At 38.8% G+C, this 10,548-nt stretch overlaps 1 non-coding gene across 1 annotated transcript; it reads right to left on the bottom strand.

The window, feature by feature from the left end:
- Positions 1 to 10,191: 10,191 nt before the first annotated feature.
- TRNAI-GAU (transfer RNA isoleucine (anticodon GAU)) lies at positions 10,192 to 10,267 on the bottom strand. Its single transcript has one exon. It is a non-coding gene; the product is annotated as a tRNA-Ile (tRNA).
- Positions 10,268 to 10,548: the final 281 nt, after the last annotated feature.

Here is a 10,548-nt window from a genome sequence, read left to right on the forward strand (position 1 = left end):
GCCATTATGAAAACCTAAATAAAGAGATAACAAATATAAAAAAGGACATTAAAATAATAAAAAAGAATCAGTCAGAATTGACAAATACAATATCTGAAATAAATAATAAAATAGGACGAATTAAAAGCAGGATGGATGAAGCAGAGAATCGAATCAGCGAGTTAGAAGACATGATAAATAAAGGCATGGAAGCAGAGCAGAAAAAAGAAAAGAGACTCAAAAAATCTGAGGAAACTCTAAGAGAGCTCTTTGACAACATGAAGAGAAATAACATCCACATCATAGGGGTTCCTGAAGAAGAAGAGAAAGAACAAGGGATAGAGACTTTGTTCAAAGAAACCATAGTGGAAAACTTCCCCCAATTAAGGCAGGAAAACATTTCACATGTTCAGGAAGCACAGAGAACTCCATTAAGGAGAAACCCAAAGAAACCAACACCAAGACACATCATAATTAAAATACCAAAGCTAAGTGATAAAGAGAAAATATTAAAAGCTATGAGAGAAAAAAAAGCTATCACCTACAAAGGAGCCCCCATAAGGATGACTTCTGACTTCTCAACAGAAACACTTGAGGCCAGAAGGGAATGGCAAGAAATATTCAAAGTAATGCAGAACAAGAACCTACAACCAAGACTACTTTATCCAGCAAGGCTATCATTTAAAATTGAAGGAGAAATAAAAAGCTTTACAGACAAAAAAACTCAAGGAATTTACTGCAACCAAACCAAAGCTGCAAGAAATGCTAAGGGATCTGTTGTAAACAGATCAAAGGAAAAAAAGAATATAGCAAAAAAGGAATACAGTTTTAAAGAAAAAAAATGGCAATAAACAATTACATATCAGTAATAACCTTAAATGTTAATGGATTAAATGATCCAATCAAGAGACATAGGGTAGCTGCGTGGATAAGAAAACAGGACCCATACATATGCTGTCTAAAGAGACACACCTTAAATCAAAAGATGCACACAGACTGAAGATAAAAGGATGGAAAAAAAATATTTCATGCAAATAGAAATGAAAAAAAAAGCTGGGGTAGCAATACTTATATCAGACAAAATGGACTTTAAAACAAAGACCATAGTTAGAGATAAAGAAGGTCTCTACATAATGATAAAGGGAGCAATCCAAAAGGAAGATATAACCATTATAAATATCTACACACCTAATATAGGAGCACCTAAATATATAAAGCAGACTTTGATGGACGTAAAGGGCGAGATCAACAACAATACTATAATAGTAGGGGATTTCAATACCCCATTAACATCATTAGATAGATCCTCTAAAAAGAAAATTAACAAAGAAACAGCAGACTTAAAGGACATATTAGATCAACTCGATTTAATAGATATCTTCAGAACCTTTCACCCTAAAGCAGCAGAATATACATTCTTTTCAAGCACTCATGGTACATTCTCTACAATAGACCACATGTTAGGGCACAAAAGCGGTCTCAACAAATGTAAGAAGATTGAAATCATATCGAGCACTTTCTCTGATCACAATGGCATTAAACTAGAAATCAACCACAATAGAAAAATTGAAAAACATTTAAACACTTGGAAACTAAGTAGCACGTTATTAGATAACAAATGGGTTAACACTGAGATCAAAGAAGAAATTAAAAAATTCCTAGAAACAAATGATAATGAGCATACATCAACTCAAAATTTATGGGACACAGCAAAAGCAGTCCTGAGAGGGAAGTTTATAGCATTACAAGCATACCTCAAAAAGCTAGAAAAAGCTCAAATAAACAACTTAACCCTGCATCTAAAAGAACTAGAAAAAGAACAGCAAGTAAAGCCCAGAGCTAGTAGAAGGAAGGAAATAATAAAGATCAGAGCAGAAATAAATGACATAGAGGCTAAAGAAACAATACAGAGGATCAATGAAACCAGGAGCTGGTTCTTTGAAAAGGTAAACAAGATCGAGGAACCTTTAATGAGACTCACGAAGAAAAAAAGAGAGAGGACTCAAATAAATAAAATTAGAAACAAGAGTGGAGAAATAACAACTGACACAACAGAAATACAAAATATTGTAAGAAAATACTATGAAGAACTGTACGCCAAAATACTAGACAACCTAGATGAAATGGACAAATTCCTTGAATCATATAATCTTCCAAAAACCAATCTGGAAGAATCAGAAAACCTAAACAGACCAATTACAACAAATGAGATTGAAACAGCTATCAAAAAACTCCCAACAAAGAAAAGTCCTGGGCCTGATGGCTTCACAAGTGAATTCTTCCAAATATTCAAAGAAGAACTAACTCCTATCCTTCTCAAGCTATTTCAAAAAAATTCAAGAGGAAGGAAGACTTCCAAACTGCTTTTATGAGGCGAGCATAATTCTGATTCCAAAACCAGGCAAAGACAACACAAAAAGAGAAAATTATAGGCCAATATCCCTGATGAACTTAGATGCAAAAATGCTCAACAAAATATTAGCAAACCGGATCCAGCAATATATGAAAAAAATCATACACCATGATCAAGTGGGATTTATTCTTGGGAGGCAAGGCTAGTACAATATTCGCAAATCAATCAATGTGATTCATCACATAAACAAAAGAAAGGAGAAAAACCACATGATAATTTCAATAGATGCAAAAAAAAAGCATTTGATAAAATGCAGCACCCATTCATGATCAAAACTCTCAGCAAAGTGGGAATACAGGGAACATACCGCAACATGATAAAGGCCATCTATGACAAACCCACAGCCAACATCATACTCAATGGGCAAAAATTAAAAGCAGTACCCTTAAGATCAGGAACAAGGCAGGGGTGCCCCCTTTCACCACTCTTATTTAACATAGTTCTGGAAGTCCTAGCCACAGCAATCAGACAAGAAAAAGAAATAAAAGGCATTGAAATTGGAAAAGAAGAAGTAAAACTATCATTATTTGCAGATGATATGATATTGTATATAGAAAGCCCTAAAGTCTCAGTCAAAAAACTACTAGACCTGATAAATGAATTCGGCAAGGTGGAAGGATATAAAATCAATACTCAGAAATCAGAGCCATTTTTATACACTAATAATGAACTGTCAGAAAGAGAAATCAGGGAATCAATCCCCTTTACGATTGCAACCAAAAAAATAAAGTACCTAGGAATAAATCTAACCAAGGAGATTAAACATTTGTACTCAGAAAATTATAAAACATTGATAAAAGAAATCAGGGAAGATACGAATAAGTGGAGGCATATACCATGGTTAGGAAGAATAAACATCATTAAAATGTCTATATTACCCAAAGCAATTTATAAATTCAATGCAATACAAATTAAAATACCAATGACTTACTTCAAAGATATAGAACACATATTCCAAAAATTTATATGGAACCAAAAGAGAACACGAATTGCCTCAGCAATCTTGAAAAGGAAGAATAAAGCAGGAGGGATCACACTTCCAGATATCAAGTTGTATTATAAGGCCATTGTACTCAAAACAGCATGGTACTGGCATAAGAACAGGCACATAGATCAATGGAACAGAACAGAGAACCCAGAAATAAAACCACAGCTCTATGCACAACTGATAATTGACAAAGGAGGTAAGGAAATACAATGGAGTAAAGATAGCCTCTTCAACAAATGGTGTTGGGAAAATTGGACAGCTACCTGCAAAAAAATGAAACTAGACCACCAACTTACACCACTCATAAAAATAAACTCAAAATGGATAAAAGACTTAAATGTAAGCCGTGAAACCATAAGCATCTTAGAAGAAAACATTGGCAGTAAGCTCTCTGACATCTCTCGCAGAAATATATTTGCTGATTTGTCTCCACATGCAAGTGAAATAAAACACAGGATCAACAAATGGGACTTTATCAAACTAAAAAGCTTCTGCACAGCTAAAGACAATAAGAACAGAATAAAAAGACAAACTACACAATGGGAGAATATATTTGACATTGCATCTGATAAGGGGTTAATAACCAAAATTTATAAAGAACTTGTAAAACTTAATACCAGGAAGACAAACAGTCCAATCCAAAAATGGGCAAAAGAAATGAACAGACAATTCTCCAAAGAGGACACAGATGGCCAATAGGCATATGAAAAAATGTTCAACATCACTAATGATTAGAGAAATGCAAATTAAAACCACAATGAGATATCACCTCACACCAGTCAGAATGGCGCTCATCAATGAAACAACACAGAATAAGTGCTGGTGAGGATGTGGAGAAAAGGGAACCCTCCTGCACTGCTGGTGAGAATGCAGACTGGTGCAGCCACTGCGGAAAACAGTACGGAGATTCCTCAAGAAATTAAAAATCGAACTGCCTTTTGACCCAGCTATACCACTGTTAGGAATATACCCCAATATCACCATAGCACTGTTTGAAAAGAAGAAATGCACCCCCATGTTTATGGCAGCATTGTTCACAATAGCAAAGATCTGGTAACAGACCAAGTGTCCATCAGAGGACAAGTGGATTAAAAAGCTATGGTATATATATACTATGGAATACTACTCAGCCTTTTACAACAACATGGATGTGCCTTGATAACATTATACTGAGCGAAAGAAGTAAATCAGAAATAACTAAGAACTATATGATTCCATACATAGGTGGGACATAAAGATGAGACTCAGAGACATGGACAACACTGTTGGGGTTACAGGGTGGGGGGAGGAGAGGGAGGGGATGGGGGAGGGGAGGGGCACAAAGATCAAGGCTTTTCAGCATTTGCCATATTCCCCCTTTAATCTATAGACAGACAGCAAATATTTCCTTTTGGTGTTTTCACTATAAAGACTGCTGTCTTATGGACAAATCCTGATGAACTATTTCAGCAGTTCCTCTTTCTTCAAAGACTTATATGTCAACATAGAGCTCCATGTTTCATAGGACATATTCAAGCTCACTCCATGCTCCCTGGAGCTTTAACACAAGGGAACAAGAGAATGCCCTTTTTTTTTTTACTCTTTTTTTTGTTGTTGTTGTATTTTTCTTTTATTTATTTATTTTTTGAATTTTGCTGAAGATGGAAATGGGGAGGCAGTCAGACAGACTCCCACATGCGCCTGTCCGGGATCCACCTGGCATGCCTACCAGGGGGGGAATGCTCTGCCCATCTGGGGTGTTGTTTTGTTGCAACCAGAGCCATTTCTAGCAACTTAGGCAGAGGCCATGGGGCCATCCTTAGTGCCCAGGGTGGCTTTGCTCCGGTGGAGCCTTGGCTGCGGGAGGGGAGGAGAGAGACGGAGAGGAGAGAGAGGGGGAGGGGTGGAGAAGTAGATGGGCATTTCTCCTGTGTGCTCTGGCTGGGAATTGAACTCAGGAATCTTGCACACCAGGCCAATGCTCTATGATTCAGCCAATTGACCAGGGCCTAGGAATGCCCTTGTTGATCAAGCTACCCAAAAGAAAATTATATGGAGCAACCATGACAGACCGAGCAAGTCAGTCTCATACTATTCGTTACCAGAACACTGCAGCCCGGTGTAAACAGTTTCAACTTTCTCGGGAAGCAGCACGGCAGATTGGGAAATCCTGTTCAAGGGGTCCTATACTGCCCCCTCATTTGGAGTTAACCCTCAAGGACCCCTACCAGGACAACTTTGGCTGATGGATGTTACTCATATACCTTCATTTGGCAAACAGTCGTATGTCCACATTACAGTGGATACATATTCTGGATCTATAGTAACCTCTGTCAGAACAGGAGAGGCTGCTAAGCATGTTATAGCTCATGGTCTGTATGCATTGTTCTATTATTGGATTTCCTAAACTGGCTTAACTGAAAATGCTCCTGCATATGGAGCAAAAGCATTTACTGTATTTTGTCATGCTTACAATCTTTAAAGTTAAGGTATTATTAAAGTGTACTCAGCAAACATTTTAATGTCAATTAAAAAAAATTTAAAGGGGGTAGTCATATCCTGGAACTCCTATGGGTCTACCATATCATGCTCTTTTTTAAATTATAATTTTATTTTTTTAATGGGGCGACATCAATAAATCAGGTTACATATATTCAAAGATCAACAAGTCCAGGTTATCTTGTCTTTCAATTATGTTGCATACCCATCACCCAAAGTCAGATTGTCCTCTGTCACCTTCTATCTAGTTTTCTTTGTGCCCCTCCCCATCCCCCTTTCCCTCTCCCTTTCCCCCCTCCCCCCATAACCACCACACTCTTATCAATGTCTCTTAGTTTCACTTTTATGTCCCACCTACGTATTATTCCATATCATGCTTTTTACTTAAAAAAAATTATATTTCTTTTGAATGCTGATGAACAGGAGACACCAAATCTTTTTTGCCTCCAAACTACTACCTTCTTTATTAGATCCAGCTAATAACACTGTTTTGACTTTTTCCAAATAGCTCCAGATATATGGAAAAGATTTATATAGGCGGATGGGGATCCTCAAACCCCTCAGCAAGATGTTCTGAGCATGGCTTTTAAGATACCCAGAGGCAGAAAAAGCCCAACAGAGATCAGGGGAACTACCAGCTTTTAGGATACACCCTTAAAGGCTCCAACACCCCAAAGGGGTCTCATAGGATGCCATCTGGGTCCTGCTTCAATAGTGGAAAGGAAGGTCATTGAGCTAAAGCCTGCCAGGCTTACATGCCTCTGCTGTGAGGAAACAGAGACACTGGAAAGTAGGCTTCCCCCTCGCTCCTCTAAGGGAGGGTTCAGTCTCTTCCAGCCCTGCTCCAGCCATCTATGACCTAACCTTGCCCAGAAAGCTGGGGTTTGTCACTGAAGGCTGAAGGTGCCCAGGGCCGTCGGCCCCATCTATGACACTGTGGATGAGCCTAGGGTATTTCTTCCAAGAAGCAGGTAAACTGATCTCATTTGCACAAGGGCCACTTAACTATGTTTTGCCTGAATAGTCAGGTTTTTTATTCTTCCCTCAAAGATCTCTGTTGTGGCTGTTGATAGTCCTATTTTCTGCTGCTTTGCTTAATATATAGTGTTTCCTTTATCCCTCCTACCTCAATGCCCCACTCATATTTCAGGCTAGGACCTACTTCTAATTTAGAGCTCTCTTTCCCCCTTTTGCCAACTTCTATTATGAATCTACCTTTGCCACCCAGCTTAGTGTATCCCAAGGTTCTCTTTACCATGCCACAGTCAGAGAGTTCCAGGGAAAAACTACCTGGTCTCATCTCTCCAGGCAGAGGAGAACAGAAGCTCCATATCCACACATGCTGCAAATGGCTTCTCCAGTCTACCTGAATCATTACCAGCTAGAAGCAGCGGTCATTGGGACTTGGACATAAGCTGCAAAGTATAGAATAGTGACAACAATTCCAGTGCCATGCAGACTTTTCTTGGATGTGGACTTTTCCTGGACTCCTGCTCCCTGTGACAGCTCCTAACAGACTGAACTGTGGTTGGGTTGCATTTTTCAGGGATTTGGCATGGTGATGGGGCCAACTTGGACTTGGTGAACATGTTAAGGACACTACTCTTTTATGGATTCTTGCTGTATTGGCAAAGAGTTTGCTTAAAGGTTTTTAATCACTGTAAAAAAAATAGAAGGCTGGATAAAGAAGATAGGGCACATATACACCATGGTATACTAGTCAGCTAGAAGAAATGATGACATTGGCTCACTTACAGCAGAATGGTGGAATCTTGATAACATTATGCAGAGTGAAATAAGTGAATCAGAAAAAAACAAGAACTGCAGGATTCCGTACATTGGTGGGACATAAAAGTGAGACTAAGAGACATGGACAGGAGTGTGGTGGTTATGGGGGGTGGGGGGAGGGAAGGAGGGGGAGGGGGAGGGGTACAAAGAAAACTGGATAGAGGGAGATGAAGGATGATCTCTCTTTGGGTGATGGGTATGCAACAGAACTAAATGACAAGATAACCTGGAAATGTTTTCTTTGAATATATGTACCCTGATTTATTGATGTCACCCCATTAAAATAAAAATTTATTTATAAAAAAATTTCTTGATTGAGGGAAAAAAGAAAACTCCAGTCTATTATAGCCATTGCTAGTTATTGTTGTAATGTTATTTTCTATCAACGAAATTGTGACAAATATACCTTCTTCATCATTCCAGCATCAGTAATAGCATCTTCTTCACAGTGAGATATATATCAGAAGTTTCCAAACTTTCTTAGCTCCAAATACTAACTGATATGTCAGTAATTTCTTCATAATGCTGCAGGATGCAGAAACACCTAGCAGATCTGCTGAACTAGTTATAACTAAACATTTTAACAGTCATAATTTATCATCCAAACAATTTAATAGTTACAATCAATGTGGTATCTATACTTTTTTAAAATAAGTAAAATATTCCACTACAACCCTATGAAAGTGCTGTAGTGTCCCATTTAGGTGCAAAATTCAGGAATCATGTTCTAGTATGCTTTCTTAGAATAGAAAAATAAATTTGAACTTTTAAGGCTGGTTGCCTGGAGTGGAAACCAGGTGCAGAAGTTAACAAAGAAACATTTTTTTTTTTGCATTTTTCTGAAGTTGGAAACGGGAGAGGCAGTCAGACAGACTCCCGCATGCGCCCGACCGGGATCCACCCGGCACGCCCACCAGGGGGCGATGCTCTGCCCATCCGGGGCATCGCTCTGCCGCAATCAGTGCCATTCTAGCGCCTGAGGCAGAGGCCACAGAGCCATCCTCAGCGCCTGGGCAAACTTTTGCTCAAATGGAGCCTTGGCTGCAGGAGGGGAAGAGAGAGACAGAGAGGAAGGAGACGGGGAGGGGTGGAGAAGCAGATGGGCGCTTCTCCTGTGTGCCCTGGCCAGGAATTGAACCCAGGACTCCTGCACGCCAGGCCGACACTCTGCCACTGAGCTAACTGGCCAGGGCCTAAAGAAACATTTTTAATGATGAATGAGCCTATATCCTGATTATGGTATTGCTTATACAAATTTTTAGAAATAATATAATTCATAACCTGCTATGACATTTGTGAGATAAGTGACACATTCCAACATTTACTACTCTATTAGAAGTCGGTGATAAAATGTCATTTCTTTTCTTTTTCTTTTTTTTTTTAAGATGTAATTTCTAACATATCCTTGAGTCTCTAAACCTCAAATTAAGGCCATTTTGCTTTTATGAATGTCTGACTTTGTGCTTAAGGTGAATGCTCACCAAGAATGACTGTTTTTCTTTTTATTTAAAATCATTGTTTATTTTTCAGTTATAGTTGACATACAGTATTATATTAGTTTCACAAAGCAGTGATTAGACATTTTATAACTTACTAAGTGATCATGCTGATAAAGTCTCTTACCCATGTGACAACATACATTGTTATTAGAATATTATTTTTTTCCATATGCTGCACTCTACATCCATTCTCATGACTACTCTGTAATAACCGTTTGTACTTCTTAATCCGTTCACCTTTTATACTCACCCCCTTAATCCCAATTCATCTGGCAACCATCAAAATGTTCTATGAGTAAATCTATGAGTTAGTTTCTGTTCTGCTGGTTTGTTTATTTTGTGTTTTAGTTTCAATTGTTGATAGATAAGTATTTGTTGCCATTTTATTGTTCATATTCTTGATATTTATTTTGTCTTTTCTGCTTAAAGAAGACCTTTTAACATTTCATATAATACAAGTTTGGCAGTAATGAACTCCTTCAGTTTTATCTTGTCTGGGAAGCTCTTTATATGTCTTTTGATTCTAAATGATAGCTTTGCTAGATAGAGTGATCATGGTTATAGGGCCTTGCTTTTCATCACTTTGAATATATCTTGCCACTCCCATCTGTCCCACAAAATTTCTGTTGAATAATCAGCTGACAGTCTAATGGGAGCTCCTTTGAAGGTAACTAACTGCTTTTCTCCTGCTGCTTTTAAAATTCTCTCCTTGTCTTTATTTTTTTTCTTTTTTTCTTTTTTTTTTTTTTTTTTTTTTTTTTTTTGTATTTTTCTGAAGCTGGAAACGGGGAGAGACAGTCAGACAGACTCCCGCATGCGCCCGACCGGGATCCACCTGGCACACCCACCAGGGGCGATGCTCTGCCCCTCCAGGACGTTGCTCTGCCGTGACCAGAGCCACTCTAGCACCTGGGGCAGAGGCCAAGGAGCCATCCCCAGCGCCCGGGCCATCTTTGCTCCAATGGAGCCTTGGCTGTGGGAGGGGAAGAGAGAGACAGAGAGGAATGAGGGGGGGTGTGGAGAAACAAATGGGCGCTTCTCCTATGTGCCCTGGCTGGGAATCGAACCCAGGTCCCCCACACATCAGGCCGACACTCTACCGCTGAGCCAACCGGCCAGGGCCTCTATCCTTGTCTTTAATGTTTTGCATTTTAATTATGCTGTGTCTTGGTGTGGGCCACTTTGGGTTCATCTTGTTTGGGACTCTTTGTGCTTCCAGTACTGGTATGTCAATTTCCTTCATCAGGTTAGAAAAGTTTTCTGCCATTATTTTTTCAAACAGCTTTTTAATTTCTTGCTTTCTCTCTTCCTCTGGCATGGCCATGATGAAAATTTTGGTACATCTGAAGTTGTCGCAGAGACTCCTTACACTATCTTCATTCATTTTGTTTTATTTTTCTTTT

This window comes from Saccopteryx bilineata, chromosome 8, assembly GCF_036850765.1.
Source record: "Saccopteryx bilineata isolate mSacBil1 chromosome 8, mSacBil1_pri_phased_curated, whole genome shotgun sequence".
NCBI lineage: Eukaryota > Metazoa > Chordata > Mammalia > Chiroptera > Emballonuridae > Saccopteryx > Saccopteryx bilineata.